Genomic DNA, 8,574 nt, shown 5'->3' with positions numbered 1-8,574 from the left:
TCATGCAGAAGGTCATCAGTTCAAATCCCGGCGTCCCATATGGTCCCCCGTGCCTGCCAGGAGCAATTTCTGAGCATGGAGCCAGGAATAACCCCTGAGCACCGCCGGGTGTGACCCAAAAACCAAAAAAAAAAAAAAAAAAAAAAGAAATAATAAAAAGAAAAAGAATTTGAAAAGGGGCTGTTCTTTTGTTTTGATCATTGAGACCCAACGACAAATAATGTTAAATAAAGATATTATTAAAATCATAACAAATAATTGAGGGGGAGAAAAAAATAAAAAGAATAACAAGGAAAATTGAGAAAGGAGTGTTTTTTCTTAATAACTGAAACCCCACTACAAACATATTTGTAATAATGGTGCTTAAATATATTATTAAAATTAGAAATAATAAAAAGAAAAAGAGAATTTGAAAAGGGGATGTTCTTTTGTTTTGATTATTGAAACCCAATAACAAATATGTTAAATAAAGATATTATTAAAATCAGGCCTGGAGAGATAGCACAGCGGTGTTTGCCTTGCAAGCAGCCGATCCAGGACCAAAGGTGGTTGGTTCGAATCCTGGTGTCCCATATGGTCCCTCATGCCTGCCAGGAGCTATATCTGAGCAGACAGCCAGAAGTAACCCCTGAGCACCGCCGGGTGTGACCCCCCCCCAAAAAAAAAGATATTATTAAAATCATAACAAATAATTGAGAGGGAGAAAAAATAAAAAGAAAATTTGAGAAGGGGTGTTCTTTTTTATAAGTGAAACCCAACTACAAACATCTTTGTAATCATGGTGCTTAAATCTATTATTAAAAAATTAAAAATAATACTTGATAAGCATGAAAAGAATGTACAAGGTTGGCTGCTTTTCCCATTCCCTCTCTTAATATCAGATTTTATTCAATAAACATACTAGATAAAAAATAAATACCTCTTCTTTTAAAATTAATAAAATTATTTTAGCACCATAAAAAATGAAAAATAATAAAAAGAAAATTTGAGAAGGGGGTGTTCTTTTTAATCATTTTTTTTCTTTATAATCATTGAACCCCAACTACAAATATGTTAAAGATATTACTCAAATAATAAAAAATAATTGAGGGGGAGAAAAACTAAAAATTAGAATAAAAAGAAAGCTTGAGAAGGGGGTGTTCTTTTGTATAACTGCAACCCAACTACAGACCTATTTGTGATCACAGTGCTTAAATAAAGAGATTATGAAAATAAACATTAGAAGAGAATAAAACGGGCCCGGACAGATAGCACAGCGGTGTTTGTCTTGCAAGCAGCCGATCCAAGACCTAAGGTAGTTGGTTCGAATCCCGGTGTTCCATACGGTCTCCCGTGCCTGCCAGGAGATATTTCTGAGCAGACAGCCAGGAGTAACCCCTGAGCAACGCCGGGAGTGGCCCAAAAACAAAAACAAAAACAAAAACAAAAACAAAAAAAAAAGAGAATAAAACGAGTGTTCTTTTTTATAACTGAAACCCAACTGCTAACATGTTGGTAATCATGGTGCTTAAATAAAGATGTTATTAAAAAATTTAAAAAGAAAAAGAAAATTAGAGAAGGGGGTGTTCTTTTTTTTTTTTTTAATCATTGAAACCCAAGACAAATAATGTTAAATAAAGATATTATTAAAATCATAAAAAATAATTGAGGGGAGAGAAAATAAAAAGAAAAATTGAGAAGGGAGTCTTCTTTTTTATAACTGAAACCCAATTACAAACATGTTTGTAATCATGGTGCTTAAATAAAGGCATTATTAAAAAAAAATTAAAAAGAAAAAGAAAATTTGAGAAGGGTTTTTTTTTTATCATTGAAACCCAACTACAAATATGTCAAATAAAGATATTATTAAAATCATAAAAAATAATTGAGGGGAAGAAAAAAATAAAAGTAAAAAAATAAAAAGAATAATTGAGAAGGGGGTGTTCTTTTTTTATAACTGAAACCCAACTACAAATATGTTTAATCATGGTGCTTAAATAAAGATATTATTTTAAAAAAATTAAAAGCATCAAAAGAGGGGCCGGAGAGATAGCATGGAGGTAAGGCATTTACCTTTCATGCAGAAGGTCATCGGTTCGAATCCCGGCGTCCCATATGGTCCCCCGTGCATGCCAGGAGCAATTTCTGAGCACGGAGCCAGGAAAAACCCCTGAGCACTGCCGGGTGTGACCCAAAAACCACAAAAAAAAAAAAAAAAAAAAAAAAAAAGCATCAAAAGAAAAAATGATAAGACTCAGGGCTGACAAGAAGAAATGTTCCCCCACCCCTCACCTGCTCCAAGAGTTTGTGCCTTCTTCCCAAGGCATAAACATTGAGAGATGAGGCAGATTTGGAGGAAGCCCAAAATTGGGGCATCCTCTAAGATAGTAGGCCCTTTGCAGTAAGACCAAGCAGGTATGTTTACAAGCAACAGATCAAACAGCCTCAATTTCCTCCGCACCCCAAGGGCAACCCCAAAAAGCTTTGAGCAGGCTATATGGTGCTTTGAAAGCTTTAGGAATCACTTCCATGGCTGCGAAATAAAGAGGTGCATGGGAGAACAAAAGCCCTATATGCTGAGGTTAAATATTAATATTATATAATAAATATTAGGTAATAACATATGACTATACTATATAATATATTGTTTATTAATTAATAAGTAATTAATAAGCTGTGGCCTGATGCTCCAAGCCACTCCAGAGACTGAGCCTCTGATCAGATCAGATCAGATCAGAGCAAGAGCCTGTGCATCTTAACAGGTCACAGAAATAAACCTATTTTGAAAATAATCCTTTGTGAACTATTTGGGGAAAAAAGGCAAAAACCTGGAAAGAATATGTTATAAGGACACAGTTTTTGCACACATCAGGGTCATTGATGACAAAATGACAAAGACCATTTTAACTTTTTATTTATTTTATTTATTTATTTTTTGGTTTTTCGGGCCACACCCGTTTGATGCTCAGGGGTTACTCTTGGCTAAGAGCTCAGAGATTGCCCCTGGCTTGGGGGGACCATATGGGACACCGGGGGATCGAACCACGGTCCTTCCTTGGTTAGCGCTTGCAAGGCAGACACCTTACGTCTAGTGCCACCTCGCCGGCCCCAACTTTTTATTTTTTTAAGACCTTAACCCCACTTGTGTTTGAGAAAAAGAAAGAGCTTTCATTAGAGTGCCTTTCTTTGCATTGGCTTCATGATTGTTCTATCCTTTATGCTGAGCTTTATTTTAGTGGGAAAACTTGACTTCAGAGTGTTGCAGATTTTGGAGACTCATCACCCAAATTCATTATTCTTTGCTCAGTTTAATGTTGATTTTGTGATTCTACCTTCAGTTCTTGGATCAGGATAGAGTGGAAACGTTTAGAAAGTAATAGACCAAGCATATGTTGGAACACTTCCCTTAATGTTGAAAGAACCCTTGCCTTCAAAATAAACAGTAAAAACAGTACCAACTTTTTTTTTTTTTTTTGGTTTTTCATTTTTGGGCCATACCCTGTGATAGTCAGGGGTTACTCTTGGCTATACCCTCAGAAATCGCCCTGGGTTGGGAGACCATATGGGAAGCCAGGGATCAAACCCAAATCCATCCTGGGGCAGCTGTGTGTAAGGCAAACACCCTACCAACTGCTGTACCATTGCTGCGGACCCAACCAACTACTTTTTTTTTATGATAAAAGGTGATGGATTATATAAAACCAATTGGAAAACCTGGTGGAAAGGTTGGAATGATCATCTGAATAATTATGCATCCTCCCATAAAATGAATAAAGTTTAAAAAAATGGAGAGGCTTTACATTCATTTGTGTTCTTGAAAAAAAAATCACTAAGCCACTCCTGTTTCCAGATTTGGCAATCCAAAGGTATAAGTGAAGAATAAAAGTAATCAGAAACAAAGGGAAACATGAATTTGACGGGAAATTGGATTCTTTATTAAGTCAGACGTCTGCTTTTATTGATGATCTAATTGACAGAGATCCTTTTCTGAATCAAAGTTTGTCCTTTGGAACTAGAGCAATAGCACAGGAGGTAGTGCATTTGTTTGCCTTGTAAGCGGCTGACCTGAGTTTAATCCTAGCATCTCAGGTGGTCCCCAGAGCACCACCAGGAATGATTCTTGAGTGCAGAGCCAGGAGTAATCCTTGAGTACCGCCAGGAGTGGTCCCAAAACAAAACAAACAAATATATTTAACAGTTGTAAGGTCCAGAGCAATAGAGTAAATACAGTGAGTAGGGCTCTTAGCTTGCACATGGCTGATCAGGGTTTAATCCCTGGCACCCAATATGGTTCTCAGAACCCTACCATGAGTGTGATCCTGAGCACTGCCTAATGTGGTCCCCAAGCCAAATAAATAGTTGTGTAACTTGTAAAGAGTGCTGCAAAACAGACCTGTAAATAAAGCAAAGAAGTTAAGGGACTGGAGGGAGAACCGAAGGTCAAGAGGTTGCCTTGTATTGTGCAGGTTGAGTCCCCAGTAAGTTCCCCAGGCACCACAAGGTCTGACCCCAAAATAGAAAGAAGGAAGCAAGTGTGGATGAAGGAGAGTCTGAGTTTGGACTGAAAAGGCAAGGTACTGAGACTGTATAAGAAACTTCCAGAAGATCTAGACTCTGATTCAGTGGTTCTGAGGCTTTCACTATAGATGATGCTTCCATCAGTTATAAATGCAGAATGGCCTTTTGGAACATAACCATGGACACATCTGAAGAGGTAAAGGTTCCTGAGTTAAATGGAAAAAAGTTTAGATATATTTTCTTCCAAATAGCAGTTTGTCTCTTGCCATCCATATGATGCTCCAATATTGCCTTCATAGACTACTGTCCTTATAATCGTTGTCTCAGATTGATATCCTTATTTATTGAGCTTAAACTGGGACCTATGATAAGCATGGTGAAACCTTGGTATCAATGGTCTTTGATAGTGCCTTTCTTTTCTCTTTTTCTTTCTCTTACTCTTTTCTTTCTTCCTTCCTTCCTTTCTTTTTCTTTCTTCCTTTTCCTTTCTTTCTTTCTCTTTTCTTTCTTCCTTCCTTCCTTTCTTTCTTTCTTTCTTTCTTTCTCTTTTTCTTTCTTTCTTCTCTTTCTTTCTTTCTTTCTTTCTTTCTTTCTTTCTTTCTTTCTTTCTTTCTTTCTTTCTTTCTTTCTTTCTTTCTTTCTTTCTTTTCTTCCTTCCTTCCTTCCTTCCTTCCTCCTCCCTCCTCCCTCCCTTCCTTCCTTTTTCTTTCTTCCTTTCCTTTCCTTTCTTTCTTTCTTTCTCTCTTTTTTTTCTTTCTTTCTTTCTCACTCTTTTCTTTCTTTCTTTCCTTCCTTCCTTCCTTCCTTCCTTCTTTCTTTCTTTCTTTCTTTCTTTCTTTCTTTCTTTCTTTATTTCTTTCTTTCTTTCTTTCTTTCTTTCTTTCTTTCATTCTATCTTTCTTTCTTTCTTTCTTTCTTTCTTTCTTTCTTTCTTTCTTTCTTTCTTTCTTTCTTTCTTTCTTTCTTTCTCTCCCTCCCTTCCATCCTCTATTCCTCCCTCCCTCTCTCCCTCTTTCCCTCTCTCCCTCTCTCCCTTCCTTCCTTCCTTTCTTCCTTCCTTCCTTCCTTCCTCCCCCACTTCACTGTCTTGTCTTTCTCTCCTTCCTTCCTTCCTTCCTTCCTTCCTTCCTTCCTTCCTTCCTTCCTTCCTTCCTTCCTTCCTTCCTTCCTTCCTTCCTCCCTCCCTCCCTCCCTCCCTTCCTTCCTTCCTCCCTCCCTCCCTCCCTCCCTTCCTTCCTTCCTCCCTTTTCTCCTTCACCTGGTTGCATTCAGGGGTTACGCCTGGCTCTGCACTCAGATATCACACCTGACAGGCATGGAAGGCCATATAGGATGCCGGAGCTCGAACCTGGGTCAGTTGTATGCAAGGCAAACACCCTACCCACTATGATATAATTCCAATCTGATGCTGGCCTTTTTTAAAAATATATGTAAAATCCCTATTTTTGTAAACTTTGAAAGTAAAGTTTTTCTTGAAATCACTCAGCTTCATTTTCTTTAATACTTTTTTTAAAGTAACAAATGGACATTTTCTGGAAAATCTAAGTTTGGTGTTGAAATGTCGATATTGCTATCTTCAGTATAATAAACCACTCGTGTTAGTGGTTAATCTAATCACTTATCTCTGTAAGTGCTTACTTTGGACCTATAAAGAAGGTATTAGCTCTTCCTTGATCAAACCCTCCAAGAGCTCAGTAATTTGCTTTCATCTATAGCTATAAAGGGCTATAACAAATTTATTGATTATTTTGCTAGGGATTGTATCAGGCTTTTAAGAATTTATAATACTCAACTTAGTCCTGTACTAAATTCCTCTCCAGTTGGGGAATTTCCTTCCCTTTCCCTTCTACTTACTAATAAACCTTTCTATTTCAAACTCTGGAATAAAAAAAAAAAATTGCGACCTCAGGTAATAAAACAAGCAGGTAATTGAACTCAGAGGTGGTTGAATTGACAACTTGCAGGTCAGAATGAGCTAACAGATGTGTTTTGTTTGACCTAACACCTTTAAATAAAAACATACTTTTGAATTATTACCCAGAATACCCCATTTCCCCTGTTAAAGGTACTATTTAGTTTGTTAAAACAAATTAAAAAAATTTTACTGAGACCATTGTGAATAACAAGTCTTTCACAGTTGTATTTCAGGCATATAGTGACAGTGAAGTAGGGACATTCCCACCACCAGTATTGGTTAAGACAAATTTCTGTTTTGTTTTTGGGTCACACCCGGTGCCGCTCAGGGGTTACTCCTTGCTCTGTGCTCAGATACCGCTCCTGGCAGGCTCAGGGGATCACATGGGACGCCGGGATTCGAACCGGGTCCGTCCTGTGTAGGCTGTGTGCAAGGCAAATGCCTTACTGCTGTGCTATCGCTCCCGGCCCCCAGTGTTAAAACAATTTTTTAACATTTGTATTATCAACACCACAATCTAAATATAGAATGATTACCATAACAAAGCTTTCTTGCATCCATGTGCATTTAATATCTTACCTTGTCCCCAAAATGTTATTTAAAAAATAAGGACTATTTCAAAATGATTTAAATTTAAATGTCATTTAAAAATGTGAAATCTTTTTTTTAATTTTCTTTTTTCTTAGAGTTTTGGGGTGTTTATGGAGGGGTTCGGGGGTCAGTGAGTTCTTAGCGGCTGGTCGGCCAGCAGGAGCACAAGGCTGGGAGTTCCACCTGCAGTGGAAAAGATTCTTGAGTTCCTGCGACCAGGCTGCTGGCCATCTCCTGCAGGTGATGCAGGTGCAATCCATGCACCGGAGCATGTGACGGTCCATGCACACATGTGGGTCTAGCACCCTGCTCAACAGCAGCAGCGACAAGCAGCCTGAACCTCTAAGAAAAAGAAAGTTAAAATAAATCGAATTAACCTGTAATTCATATTGGTCTCAATAAAAATCATTTTAAAAATTAAATTATTAAAATTTCTTGTTTGCTAGAAGAGCAGCAATGACTGGCTTACTAGCCCTTTGCAAATGCTTTCTTCATTACACTTAGGTGCCCAGTTTAGAAATCTGAAATATTTCAGATATTTTTTTTAATATTTCAGATTTTTAAATAACATTTAAATTGAACTAAATTGGAAATATTCCTTATTTTAAAATTTTTAAGTATTCTTTAATTTAACATTTTTAATATTTATTATTTTTAAATATTCCTTATTTTTAAATTTTTAAATATTTATTAATTTAATTTTTTGTTTTGTTTTGTTTTTTTGGGTCACACCTGGCAGTGCTCAGGGGTTACTCCTGGCTCTTCGCTCAGAAATCGCTCCTGGCAGGCTTGGGGGACCATATGGGATGCCGGGATTTGAATCAATGAGCTTCTGCATGAAAGGCAAATGCCTTACCTCCATTCATCTCTCCGGCCCCAATATTCCTTAATTTTAAATTTTTAATATTTCTTATTCTTAAATATGCGTTATTTTTAAAATTTTAAATATTTAAAAATTTTGATATTCTTTATTTTTAAAGTTTTAAATACTCCCCATTAAAATTTTTTAAATAGGGCCCGGAGAGATAGCACAGCGGTGTTTGCCTTGCAAGCAGCCTATCCAGGACCAAAGGTGGTTGGTTCAAATCCCGGTGTCCCATAGGGTCCCCCGTGCGTGCCAGGAGCTATTTCTGAGCAGACAGCCAAGAGTAACCCCTGAGCACCGCCGGGTGTGACCCAAAAACCAAAAAAAAAATTTTTTTTTAAATATTACTTATTAAAATTTTTTTAATAGTTCTTATTTTTAAATATGCCTTATTTTTTAATTCTAAATATCCCTTATTTTTAACTTCTTAATATGTCTTATTTTTAAATATTCCTTAATTTTAAATTATTTAATATGCCTTGTCTTTACATTTTTCTTATTTTTAAATTTTTTCTGGTTTTTGTTTTTGTCTTTGGGCTACACCTGGTGACGCTCAGGGGTTCCTCCTGACTGCGCTCAGAAATTGCTCCTGGCTTGGGGGACCAGATGGGGCGCCGGGGTGGGGGGGTGGGGGGCCCACCCAGGTTAGCGGTGCAAGGCAAATGCCCACTGCTTGTGCCACTGTCCCGGCCCCTCACTTTCAAAT

This window comes from Suncus etruscus, chromosome 5 (genome assembly GCF_024139225.1).
Source record: "Suncus etruscus isolate mSunEtr1 chromosome 5, mSunEtr1.pri.cur, whole genome shotgun sequence".
NCBI lineage: Eukaryota > Metazoa > Chordata > Mammalia > Eulipotyphla > Soricidae > Suncus > Suncus etruscus.
This window is presented reverse-complemented; position numbering follows the sequence as displayed.